The 13,982-nt window shown below is 42.6% G+C and overlaps 1 protein-coding gene and 1 pseudogene across 3 annotated transcripts in view; both read left to right on the top strand.

The window, feature by feature from the left end:
* RERE (arginine-glutamic acid dipeptide repeats) overlaps positions 1–13,982 on the top strand; it is a 464,393-nt gene that overhangs the window by 21,780 nt on the left and 428,631 nt on the right. The window contains exon 2 of one of the 3 annotated variants that reach the window (XM_058443739.1): positions 4,625–4,809. The exons of the other annotated variants lie outside the window; for them this stretch is intronic. The gene's annotated coding sequence lies outside the window, so the exon portion shown is untranslated. The remainder of the gene's footprint in view (positions 1–4,624; positions 4,810–13,982) is intronic. 3 annotated transcript variants of the gene reach the window in all.
* LOC116812873 (60S ribosomal protein L7-like) lies at positions 9,816–12,104 on the top strand (annotated as a pseudogene).

Genomic DNA, 13,982 nt, shown 5'->3' with positions numbered 1-13,982 from the left:
CAACCTCCGCCTCCCGGGTTCAAGTAATTCTCCTGTCACGCAGTTATTTGTTTGACTGATTTGTTTTCAATTAAAACAACTTTTAATTTTTTTCTAGGGTCTCCCTGTGTTGCCCAGGCTGGTCTTGAACTCCTGGCCTCAAGTAATCCTCCTGCCTTGGGCTCCCAAAGTGCTGGGTTTACAGCATGAGCCACCGTTCCTGGCCTTGACTGATTTTTTTTGAGGAAACTAGTTCTGTCTTCTAGCATTGGTTTCTGTCTGTTGGGTCCTCTGACAGCCCTTGTCTGTTGCCCATGGATGATTACAGAGTAGTAGGTCTTATCACTGGCTAAGTCTGTGACCCTCATCTGTATTGTTTTACTTGGGAGAAGATGTCAACAGAGGCTCATAGTAGATGGTTTTCTGTTGATTTCGATGGAACTAAATGTATCGTTTCCTTCCTTTTGCTTTTATATATACTTAAACATTCAGTTTCCTGTTCTTTGTAGTAAAATATTCCTAAAATTGTGGTTCTCTGTATTTTAACCCTTCATATTTCATTATTTTTCTATACTTTTATGCCTCTTCTATTTGGAAAGTCATATTTTTCATTGGCTTGCTTTTAGTCATTTAACTTACAGTATCAGGCTGAAGTTAGTGATTTATCTTAATTGATGGTTACAGATCAAACTCCTTATTCTACTCTTTCCCTCTTCTCACTACTGTATTTGACTATTCTAAAAAAAAAAAAAAATTGCATTATCTCCTCTTTTTCCCTCTTGACATCCCTTTTTTTAATTCCTAATTTTTTCATATCTTAAGGTTTTTTCCTACTTTAAAGTTCCTTTGCCTTTTAGTTGTAGTTTTGATTAAAGTGGATTTTTTCTTGGGCTTTTAATTAGATTTTTCTTTTCCTTCAGCTTTTCATAGGGAGATTGAAGATGATGCTGACTGACACCTGATTACTTAGAATAAGACTGTGAACATTGAGTGGCTTGAATATAGCATTTAACTTAGCCTGTAGATGTTTCCACTTCTACTTGAAGGCTGTTTCCTGGCTTAGAGGCACTGTCCTGAAAAATAACAAAATGAATATAAATTAAACACCCCATGTATTCTTGTGTAGTGCCCATTTGAATCAAGATGAGATCTGAGATCTGGGTGGCCTATGGCAGAATACTATTTATAACTCTAGAAACAATATTTTGCTAAGAGATATGTTGATTACATTGGAGAGAACTACTAGGTTCTCTCCAAGTATTTAAAACATACTTTATATATGCTACATAATTCCTGTTTTTTTTTTTTTTTTCTTTTGAGATGGGGTTTTGTTCTTGTTGCCCAGGCTGAAGTGCAATGGTGCAATCGCGGCTCACCACAACCGCTGCCTCCTAGGTTCAAACGATTCTCCTGCCTCAGCCTCCCGAGTAGTTGGGATTACAGGCATGTGCCACCACGCCCAGCTAATTTTGTATTTTTGGTAGAGATGGGGTTTTTCCATGTTTGTCAGGCTGGTCTTGAACTCCTGACCTCAGATGATCTGCTGGCCTTGGCCTCCCAAAGTGCTGGGATTACAGGCGTGAGCCACTGTGCCCTGCTGCGTAATTCCTGTTTCTTCTGGCTTCACTAAAATGTCCTGAACTGTGATAGCCTCCGTACATAAGAAAAAGAAGCCATGACTCCTGGTTGGCATGAGAAGACCTAGAGTCCACTTCCACCTGAACTATGGGCTTTTGAAGTATGATTATGTGCCCTACTTTCTTAGCTGTCAAATAGGGGCAGTAGTACATAAACTGAAATGAACAAATAGATATGGAAATACCTTGAAAATATAAAAATGCATGCTGGACATGTGGCATGTCTATAGTTCCAGCTACTTGGAAGGCAGAGGCTGGAGGATCGCTTTGGCCCAGGAATTTGAGGACAGCCTGGGCAACACAGAAAACTTTGTCTCTTAAAAAAAAAAAGGGGGGGGGCGGGGGCGACGGGGGCGGTGGCTCACACCTATAATCCCAGCACTTTGAGAGGCCGAGGCGGGCGGGTCACGAAGTCAGGAGTTCAAGACCAGCCTGGCCAACACGATGAAACCCCATCTCTACTAAAAATACAAAAATTACCCTGGCATGGTGGCAGGCACCTGTAATCCCAGCTACTTGGGAGGCTGAGACGAGAATTGCCTAAACCCGGGAGTCGGAGGTTACAGTGAGCCAAGATTGCACCACTGCACTCCAGCCCGAGCGACAGAGCAAGACTCCATCTTAGGGGGAAAAAAGACAGTCTGGGTAACATAGGGAGACCCTGTCTTTACAAAAATAAGAAAAAATATTAGCTGGGTGTGATGGTGCATTCTTGTGGTTCCGGCTACTTGGGAGGCTGAGATGGGATGATCACCTGAGCCTGGGAAGTTGAGGCTGCAGTGTGACATGATGGCATCACTGCACTCCAACCTGGGTGACACCCGTCCTCTCACCTCAGCCACCCCTCCCTCCCCACCTTCTGGCAGTAGCTGGGACTACAAGTGCATGTCACCACATCTGGCCAGCTTTTTTTTATTTGTTTTGTTTTGTTTTGTAAAGATGGGGTTTTGCTATGCTGCCCAGGCTGGTTTCGAATTTCTGGGCTTATGCAATCCACCCACCTTGGCCTCCCAAAGTGCAGGGATTACAGGCATGAGCCATCTTGCCGGGCCACCTTTTTCTTCTCTTTTAACAAATTCAGCAATTTTTCAGTCCCAGAAATCTGTAAATACATTGTTTCTGGAAAAATATGATGAGAATGGCATCAAAAGATGGTTTCTATTAGGAATCACAGGTCCAGGACTCTTTAATATAAAGATGTAGAGAGAGCCAGAGTTAGCTTTTAGTTCTTGAAATGATTTCAGAGGCTTTTTTTTTGAGAGGGAGTCTCACTCTGTTGCCCAGGCTGGAGTGCAGTGGCACGATCTCTGCTCACTACAAGCTCTGCCATTCTCCTGCCTCAGCCTCCCGAGTAGCTGGGACTCTACTTTTGTATTTTTAGTAGAGACGGAGTTTCATCATGTGTCAGCCAGGATGGTCTTCATCTCCTGACCTCATGATCTGCCCACCTCGGCCTCCCAAAGTACTGGGATTACAGGCGTGAGCCACTGCGCCCGGCCTTCAAAGGCCATTTTTGTCTCTCTCAAAAAAAATTTTTTTTTTTTTTTTTTGAGACAGAGTCTTGCTTTGTCACCCAGCCTGGAGTGCGGTGGTACGATCTTGGCTCACTGCAACCTCCACCCCCTGGGTTCAGGCGATTCTCCTGCCTCAGCCTCTCCTGAGTAGATGGGACTACAGGCGTGTGCCACCACATTCGGCTAATTTTTTTGTATTTTTAGTAGAGATGAGGTTTTGCCATGTTGGCCAGGCTGGTCTGAACTCCTGGCCTCAAGTGATTCACCTGCCTCGGCCTCCCAAAGTGCTGGGATGACAGGTGTCATCGTACCTGCCCTCAAATTGTTTATTCCAGTGTAATCATTAAGGAAATAAGATCTGAAGAGTCAAAGAGTAACTTGTAATTAAAACAGTTAATATGGGTCCTTTCTTTCCGCCCTCTAAACTGTCCTCACTCAGAGTTACCTGGTTAAGTGCCTCTTCCCATGAGAAGTTAATATAATTTAGGTTTTCTCACTTTTGGTTTGGTTATTTGGCATAGTTTCTTCCTGTAGGAAGCGGCCATATTTTTACCACTTCTTAGGAGAATACAGGTGCTGACAAATTCCTTGCATCCCCAAGTCCGTTTTGCTTGGGTCTTAACCTCCTTGCAGTTTTCTGGGATGCCGATTGCCAGGCTTGTTGATGTGGGACTGGCTTTGAAATCCAAGACATCTTTTGAGGTTATCAAAGTACTGTAAAGGATGGAAATGTTAAGGTTGCAAAATGCTTGGAGAGTATCACATGCTGTTGATAGGCTTACTGTAGTGATTTCTGAGCCTTGGAAATTTAGGCCTTTGATATAGCTGTCATGAAGGTGAGCCTCAGCCCCATCTGTGAATTTCTCCAGAATCATTCAGTTTAGGCTCCCAGTATCAAACTAGATCCTTCTTTCTTTCTTTTTTTTTTGAGATGAAGTCTCATTCTGTCTCCCAGGCTGGAGCGCAGTGGCACGATCTCAGCTCACTGCAACCTCTGCCTCCTGGGTTCTAGCAATTCTCCTGCCTCGGCCTCCAAAGTAGCTGAGATTACAAGCGCCTGCCACCATGCCCAGCTAATTTTTGTATTTGTAGTAGAAACGAGGTTTCACCATGTTGGCCAGGCTGGTCTTGAACTCCTGACCTCAAGTGATCCGCCCACCTCAGCCTCCCAAAGTGCTGGGATTACAAGCATGAGCCACTGCACCTGGCCTCCCTGCTTCTTTATGTTCCACTATCCTATCCTCACAGCTTCTTTAAACCTTCCTAATATTGAGAAACATACCTGATGTAAGCCACCATTAAAAAGAATCCAGCATCTGGGGGAGGTGTTAGGGAATTGAATGTTGCTAAAGCACCAAAGAGAGGAGTTTGACTATCGTGAGCTCATCTGTGACACCTGTTTCGTTTGGAAAACTCTAATGACACTAGTTGGCAGAGCTGCATTTTTGAAGTTGTTTCATTTAGACACAGTGATAGTCATCTGTCTTCTTTTAGGAGGTGATTGTCTAGGAGTAACTGTATGTGCATTCAGCACCGTGTCACAACCACCGTGGGATCCACTTACAGAGAAGATTTGTGGAGAGCTTCAGCCTGTTTATGGTGTTACTGAGAAAGGAATTGTGGCCATTTGATATAATTCTGGACGGAAGACCTCTTGTTTGTATTACGTTGAATTAGAGGTCAGTATTTGAAATTTTCTCCTTGAGTGGCTATTATAAGAGGATCCCGTAAGAATTGATTACTGTGAAATTAGCCAACTACATAGTGTATTTCAAAGATAAGGTAAACTGTTGGACTTGTGATTACCTGGTTTCTGGTATGAATTACTGAACTTATGTTTGTTTTTATGTGCATAGATAAAGCTATATGCTTGATACTCTTTCAATATAAACTTAATGGGTTATGAGAACTTATAACTTGGGCTTCATTAAGTGAAGAAGGCAATCTTATACTTTATCTTTTTGTTTTGTTTTCTTTTCTTTTTTTTCTTCTTTTGAGACAGGGTTTTGCTTTGTTGCCCAGGCTGGAGTGGTGCAATCATAGTTCACTGCAGTCTTGACCTCCTGGGCTCAAGCGATCCTCCCACCTCAGCCTCCCAAAGTATTAGGATTACAGGTATGAGCTATCATGCCCGGCTTAATTTATCTTTGTTAAGCTTCACCTGTTCTGTTGATGATACATTCTGGGAGATGATGGTGTCCTTTATTTGTCTTTAAATGGTTTCTGACAAGTTTTCTTTTCTTAGTATTTTCTACTTTTGTTTGACTCTTAAAGAGTTATAGGTTTGAAACTAATGTCTACCGCCTCTCCCTCTTCTTCTCCTATGATTCCTATGGGTGCCCAGGAACTATGTGTTTAGTTTGAAAAGAAGAGATTTCAAAATAATCATGCTTCCCATATACTTACACTGATCTTGAAAAGTAAAATTTATTCTGAAAAGATAGACCAGTTGCTTAGTAAGTGAAAGGTAACTTGTTATAGAAATAATCTGTAATTTCAGGCCATATTTTCTAGGAAGCTGCTGTCATCCAAGTCTCCCTTCCCCTGGGCAGTTGGCTGTTAATAAGGGATTATCTGAGTGATATTTTGGGCTTGCCCATTCATTTGGCAGAATTTTATTTTTTTAGTGTCTCTTGCAAGATATAATGCTAGGCATTGGGGATATAAAGATGAGTAAGATGTGTCCCTACCCTCCTGGAGGTCATGACGAAAAGTGGGGAACAGATATGATAAAAACCCCACTAAAATACAGACTGAAAGAACTGTAGTAATAGTAGAAACATGATTCTCCAACAACCTAGAGAGTCATTAAGTGTGCATATTCTGTCTTGGGCATTTGCATAGCACTTAGGGAGTTAAGAAGTTGGTGTTTATCTTGGCAGACCACCTTCAGGCAGCTACCTTTATTGTCGGTGTGTGACCTCATGTAACTTGAGTGGGATTTTCCATGTCATTAATAGTTCTAGGGAGTAGAGAGTAAATCTCTTTTTGGAAGAGGTTGTATTCTGCTGAATCCAAAATACCTTTGTATGTTTTGTTGTCTTTTAAGAATATTCTCTCAGACGTTATATAAGTAATTTCATTTTTTTCTGAGTCCCTTCTTTGGAAAAGGAGTTCTTGCCAAATGAAAGGGACACAGTATTTGGTTTTTCAGTTCATTCTGAAACCCCTGCCACCCTGTCTCCCTAAAGAAGTAAAGCCTGGGCCGGGTGCGGTGGCTCACGCCTGTAATCTCAGCATTTTGGGAGGCTGAGGTGGGTGGATTACTTGAGGTCAGTAGTTTGAGACCAGCCTGGCCAACATGGCCAAAACCCATCTCTACTAAAAATACAAAAAAATTATCTGGGCATGGTGGCGCATGCCTATAATCCCAGCTACTCGGGAGGCCGAGGTACGAGAATTGCTTGAACCTGGGAGTTGGAGATTGCAGTCATCCGAGATCGTGCTACTACCCTGCAGCCTGGATAACAGAGCAAGACTCTGTAAGTAAAGCCTGACCTTTTTTCTTCCTAGAAAATGGCTTAGTTTATTTCTATATGAAGGATTTGAAAAACTGTAAAAATAATTCATTAGCATCTGTTAAACTGACACAGGGATTACCTTGGAGCTTTATTAAACTCTAGGCTGTTGGTTATACCTATTACCTTCATATTTCTCTTAGTGGTATTAAATCTATTCATTTATCAAATAGATTAGATTTATTATTTATTTGTATTATTAGCTACATAGTATAGAAGGTACTGGGGAGACTTGTAATATGGTGGGGTTTGCCCACATTAGGAACACATGTTTTTCCTCATGTTTAATTTTTTTGGGGGGGGGGTGTCCTTTAACTATCTCGCATTATCAGTACATACGCCATTTCCTGTCCCAAAGGAGCACTAAGTCTAGTCCTAATCTTGGTGCTCGAACCTACAGTTCCAGAGAAAAGCAACTGGCACTGAATGCTCTCTGGCTCGTCTTTCCACCCAGGATCTGTCAGCTAGCCAACAGATGTGGGAGGTGTGTTTTCCAAGTTTAATGTTGCTGTTAGTGGGATACAAAAGAAATAAAAGTTACTATCTTTGGCCTCAGAATTTAGGAGGGAAGGCTTGCAAGAAAACAACATTTAGAGATTTCTAGAACAAAAGCGGAATTTAACCAAGTACTTACTGTTTAGCATAACAAATTTAGTTCAGTTTCAGGTTAGAGATTGGTGTGGATTAAATAAACTGACCAAAGATCCATTGAAAAGCTGAGTGGGCCATTGAAGAATGGGTGCTGTCTGAATAGCAGACTGGGAGAGCAGGTTAGGACAGTCCAGGCAGGGGTCGGCCTGAGGCAGGAATGCGTATGGTACGTGCAGCGTTCAGTAAAGAGAACCTGGTTGAAGTACAGAATTTGTGGGGAGGAATAGTGCCAGATAAGTTAGGTAGACCAAAGAAGACAGGCTTGGAATGCTAGGCACGGAGTGTCTGTTGGCACCTGAAGGGAATTGGGGCGAGGTAGTAAGGTAGCACGTCAGCCAGAGACTGGAGAGTACACGTCTGTCTGAGTAATTTTGGCCCCAAATTTGTAATGTGGGGATAGGAAGTGTGTTGGTCAGTCCTGATAAAGAGTTATGTGTGCATCTGTGTGATGTGTTAAAATTGCTTCCTGCCACTGCTTGTGTTTGGTCAGATAGTAGGTTAGGCTGAAGGAAAGAGAGGTAGTAGCCACAGGACAGATAAGCTTTGAGAAGCCAGAGTGGTTGGTAAAGTATCACTGTTGGCTTTCATTTAGTATCTCATATATATATATACACACACACACACAAACATATACACACACACACACACACATATATATACACACATATATATACACACACACACACATATATATATATATATATTTTTTTTTTTTTGGTAGAGAGGAGGTCTTGCTATGTTGCCCAGGCTGGTCTCGAACTCCTGGGATCAAGCAACCCTCCCCCGTCGACTTCCCCAAATACTGGGATTACAGGTGTGAGCCACTGTTCCCAGCCTAGTATCATATTTTATATAAGATAAATTTTACCAAAAATTCTTCCGTCAAATGTAGAAGTTATTTTAGTTTTTTAAAAAATAATAGTTCACATATTCTGTTTCATGTCTTCTCTTGCCTCTCACCCCAAGCACCCACTGATTCATACCTGTTTATCTCCCCCTCCTTTTGGTTCTTAGCTCCTGTTTGTTCTTCAGGTCTCAGTTTAGGGATCATTTCATTTGGAAAGCCTTCCTCAGGGCTGTGCCCAGGGTGCTCTCCCTGGCACCTGTACTCCCCCGAGCCATCTCTTATTATGCCTCATTGTAATTGCACCTGTACTTGTCAGTGGCTTTGCTACCCTGTGAGCTCTGAAAGCACAGGAACGAGTCTTGTTTGCTGTTGAATCCTCATCTGTCAAGGCTGGTCGGGCACATACATGCTACATGGTTAGTAAATATTTGTGCAATATAAAGGTTGGACTTCTTTGTTACTATCATTACAGCTTCTTCTTTTTTTTTTTTTTTTTTTGAGACGGAGTCTTGCTCTGTCGCCCAGGCTGGAGTGCAGTGGCACAATCTCGGCTCACTGCAAGCTCCGCCTCCCGGGTTCACGCCATTCTCCTGCCTCAGCCTCTCCGAGTAGCTGGGACTACAGGCGCCCGCCACCACGCCCAGCTAATTTTTTGTATTTTTAGTAGAGACGGGGTTTCACCGTGTTAGCCGGGATGGTCTCGATCTCCTGACCTCGTGATCCGCCCGCCTCGGCCTCCCAAAGTGCTGGGATTACAAGCGTGAGCCACTGCGCCTGGCCTACAGCTTCTTAAAAAAAAAAACAAAAACAACACTGGCTGGGCGCAGTGGCTCATGCCTATAATCCCAGCACTTTGGGAGGCTGAGGCAGGCAGATAATGAGGTCAGGAGTTCGAGACCAGCCTGGCCAACATGGTGAAATCCCGTCTTTACTAAAAATACAGAAATTAGCCGGGTGTAGTGGGTGGCACACATCTGTAATCCCAGCTACTCAGGAGGCTAAGGCAGGAGAATCGCTTGAACCCGGGAGGTGGTGGTTGCAGTGAGCCGAGATCGCACCACTGTGCTCCAGCCTGGGCAACAAGAGGAAGACTCCGTCTTAAAAAAAAAAAAAACAAAACCTCCTTGATAAACACCTTTCTGCTTCTATGTAGTCATTATTAACATATATTAAAAATTACTACATTATTATAACGTTATGATGTTATTATAACATATATTAACATAACATGGTTGTATTATGTTTTTTCACATATATATTCCTTAAGTATTATTGGGCAGTTGGCTTATTTCCATTATTCTTTTTTGTACCCTATCTAGTACTACAACCATAAACTTCTTGTACATACAGCACTTCTTTTTAATGCTTTTATTTTTTTGAGACAGGGTCTTACTCTGTCACCCAGGCTGGAGTGCAGTGACACCATCATGGCTTACTGCAGCCTTGACCTCCCGGGCTCAAGCTGTCCTCCCACCCCAGCCTCCCAAGTAGCTGGGACTACAGGTGTGCGCCACTATGCCTGGCTAATTTTTGTATTTTTTGTAGAGATGGGGTTTTGCCATGTTGCCCAGGCTGGTAATACTTTTAAATTAAGAATGATAAAGGAAAACCATACACCAAAGCACAATTTTTTTTTTTTTTTTTTTTTTTTTGAGGCAGAGTCTTCTTCTCTTGCCCTGGCTGGAGTGCAGTGGCATGATCTCGGCTCACTGCAACCTCTGCTTCCAGTATTCAAGCCATTCTCCTGCCTCAGCCTCCCAAGTAGCTGAGATTACAGGCACCCACCACTACATCTGGCTAATTTTTGTAATTTTAGTAGAGACGAGGTTTCACCATATTGGCCAGGATGGTCTGGAACTCCTGACCTCAGGTGATCTGCCTGCCTTGGCCTCCCAAAGTGCTGGGATTACAGGTGTGAGCCACTGTGCCTGGCCAAAGCATGGTTTTTTTAAAAGGTGTGTATGTTTGTTTATATATTGTGTTTAACTTAAAAATGAGTGGCCTATAAAATAGTATTTGTTCTGCCCAGATTTCATTTTACAGGGAAATAAATGCTTCAGTTCTGATTAAACAAATTATAAATTATAAAATGAGGCAACCATGATACTCAGACAAAAAGAGAGAGACACTGACAGGATGTATGGATGGTACCATTTTAAGTAGGTTATTTAGGGATGGCTTCTCTGAAGAGGTGACATTTGGACAAGGTCTTGAACAGGCTAAGGAGCCATGCAGAGGTATAGGAATAGAGCTTTCCAGGTAGAGGGAACATCAGGTGCAAAAGTCCTGAGGTGGAAACCTGCTGGTTTGGTCAAGGAACAGTGGAAAAACTCTGGGAGGACAGTAGGAGGTGATACCAGGAAAGAGGGGCAGGAGCCAGGTCATAAAGTTCCCTGTGGACCATGCTAAGACCTCTGGCTTTCATTCCAAGTATAATGCCACTGGAAGGTTTTCATCAGGTGTGTGTGACAGAATCTGATCTCTGTCTTAAAAAGATCACTTTGGCTGTTGTGTGAAAGTTAGACTGCGCTCTTTACCAGCTGGAACCGTGGAGGGTGTTGAAGAGAAGAAGGTGGTTCCCGCTGTGCCAGAAACCCTTAAGAAAAAGCAAAGGAATTTCACAGAGCTGAAGATCAAGCGCCTGAGAAAGAAGTTTGCCCAAAACATGCTTTGAAAGGCAAGGAGGAAGCTTGTTTATGAAAAAGCAAAGCACTATCACAAGGAATATAGGCAGATGTACAGAACTGAAATTCGAATGGCAAGGATGGCAAGAAAAGCTGGCAACTTCTATGTACCTGCAGAACCCAAATTGGCCTTTGTCATCAGGACCAGAGGTATCAATGGTGTGAGCCCAGAGGTCTGAAAGGTGTTGCAGCTTCTTCGCCTTTGTCAAATCTTCAATGGAACCTTTGTGAAGCTCAACAAGACTTCAATTAACATGCTGAGGATTGTAGAGCCATATATTACATGGGGGACCCCAAATCTGAAGTCAGTAAATGAACTAATCTACAAGCGTGGTTATGGCAAGATCAATAAGCAAATTGCTTTGACAGATAACGCTTTGACTGCTCTATCTCTTGGTAAATATGGCATCATCTGCATGGAGGATCTGATTCATGACATCTATACTGTTGGAAAACGCTTTAAAGAAGCAAATAACTTCCTGTGGCCCTTCAAATTATTTTCTCCACAAGGTAGAATGAAGAAAAACCACCCATTTTGTAGAAGGTGGAGATGCTGGCAACAGGGAGGACCAGATCCACAGGCTTCTTAGAAGAATGAACTGAGGTGTTTACCACAATTATTTTTCTAGTCTGATCAGTTTAAATAAACAGTAACTGCTTTCAAGTTGAAAAAAAGAAAGTTAGACTACTGCCAGTCAGAGTGGAAGCAGGCGGGCTGATGAGGAGTGTGGCCAGACTCTGCAGGGGACGTGCTGTGGGCCTGGGTTAGCGTGGTAGTGGTGGAGGTGATGAAGAGTGGTTGGGTTTGGGATTTGATAAAATGATGTGTTCTGAGATGTGAAAGTCTTACTAGTATTTAAAAAAACAGCTCAAGGCAGGCCGAGCGCGGTGGCTCACACCTGTAATCCCAGCACTTTGGGAGGCCAAGGTGGGCAGATCACTTGAGGTCAGGAATTTGAGACCAGCTTGGCCAACGTGGTGGAACCCCATCTCTACTAAAAATACAAAAATTAATTGGGCGTGGTGGTTGGCACCTGTAGTCTCAGCTACTCAGGAGGCTGAGGCAGGAGAATTGCTTGAACCCGGGAGGCGGGAGGTTGCGGTGAGCCAAGATTGCGCCATCGTACTCCAGCCTGGGGGACAAAAGTGAGACTTCGTCTCAAAAAAAAGCAGCTCAAGGCAAATTATGAGTTAATTAGAGTTTAAAATGCCTTTCTCTTCAAAGTATGTCATAGATTCTGTATCCTTGAAATTCCTCTGTTGGAGAATGGAACCAGGGAAGGTAAGGACTAGGACTTGATTGCATTGTGAATCCACTTGCTGATGGAACAAGAAAGATGGAACAGCAGATGTGCATATTTTCCTCTGTAATGGTCATTGATTTAATATAAAAGATATGTCTGAAGAGTGTATGCTTGGATAAGTAATATGCTGAATTCTGGTGTTTGGTGTGATTGTATTAGCCTAGCCCTGTTTAGTAGTAACTGTGAAATATGTTGCAGCAATAATAAGGAATGTAGTGGGTGCCTTTCTGCTGTTATCAAAATCCATTAACAGGTTTTCCTATGCTTGACTGCCTTTCATTGTTATGCTTTATGGTTCATACTGAAGGGGCGTGTAAATGACATCTCTTCTATGGTTTCTCAAGGTCTTAAAAACAGTATTGTATTTTGAGTAAACATCTGTTTATTCCATAGTAAGGATAGATGCTAGACAGGTTATGATTTACTTTGGTTCTACTCCCCTACTTTGGATAGGATTTTACCTAGGTGGAGCATTAGATCATGTTCTTGAGCTGTGTGGAACTTTGACTGGCTTATGTGAATGCTTCACACTGCTGGCCACCCTTTGTTGCTTCAGCAGTAGAGACATAAGCTCATCCTGGGTACACCTTTTAGTGTACAAGGTTCTGTGAAAAGTGGGTGAAGGTACTTCTCAAGCCATTAAATTGTAGTGGACTGTCTTTTTTTCTTTAGCAAAATTTGGTTTTGGGAGTATGAAATTTAAACTTATATCTACTATTTGTAAGATACAAAGTCATAGTATGAGTGTTTTTGGGGTTTTGTTTGCTTTTTTTAGAGTTGGGGTCTTTTAGGATAGAATTCCCTTTTCCTTAACCACTTAAAGCTTGAGAACAAAGATTTGGAAACCTTTTTTGGGTAGCGATCACTTTATTAATCTGATAAAAACTGTGGATTCTGTTTCCAGAAAAAGACATGTACATATACATGTTCGTTCAACAGATTTATTCAGCATGTATTTGTTGAATAGCTACTGTCTGCCAGGCGTAGTTTATAGATGTTTAGGATACACCAGTGAACAAAAGAGAAAAAAAAACCCCAAGCAAACCTAAAAACCTTGCCTCTGTGGAGCTTATATTCTATGGAATCCAATGGGTAATAAACAAGAATGTTATGTAGTATATTAGAGTATGATAAATGCTGTGGAAAAAAATAGATACTGTAAGGGAGTTTGAAAGAAGTGGAAAGATGGTGGTTGTTGCAATTTAAATAGGGAAGTCAGGATAGGCCTCATAGAGAGGATGATGTTTGAGCAAAAGGCTAAAATGTATGGGAGTTAGCCATGTGGAGTTCTGCAGCATGAGCTTCCCAGACAGAGGAGAATAGTCAGTGGAAAGGTCCTAAAGTGGGCACAAGGAAGACAGCGTGGTGGGAGCAGAATGAGCAGGGGGTAGAGTGGTGTGTCAGTTTCCTGGGGCTGCCATTCCAAGCACATGCTTGGTGGCTTAACACAACAGACATTTATTGTGCCACAGTTGTGGAGGCCAGAAGTCTGAAATCAAGGTATCGGTTGGCAGGGTTAGTTCCTTCTGGGGGCTCTTAAGGACAGCCCATTCCATACTTCCTCCTTGCTTCTGGTGGCTGCTGGCAATCTTTGGTGGCAGTCCCCAGGAACTGGGGGTTAAGACTTGGACATATCTTTCTGGGGACCACCCATTCAGTCTATGATGTCTGTTTTGACTTCTGAGGTAGATGTTCACCGGTAAGGGGGTGGGGGCAAGTAAAGGTGCTTCCTGGGGCCCTTTTAAGGACTTTGGCTTAAATTGAAATGGGGAAGGCACTGGATGGTTTTGAGCAAAGAAGTGACATGATGTGATTTGCATTTTCTCTTCTTTCTTTTTTTTTAAAAAT

The sequence above is a fragment of the Hylobates moloch genome, unplaced genomic scaffold (assembly GCF_009828535.3).
Source record: "Hylobates moloch isolate HMO894 unplaced genomic scaffold, HMol_V3 SCAFFOLD_9, whole genome shotgun sequence".
Taxonomy (NCBI): Eukaryota; Metazoa; Chordata; class Mammalia; order Primates; family Hylobatidae; genus Hylobates; species Hylobates moloch.
Note: the sequence above shows the minus strand (reverse complement) of the source record. Positions and strands in the feature narration are given on the sequence as shown.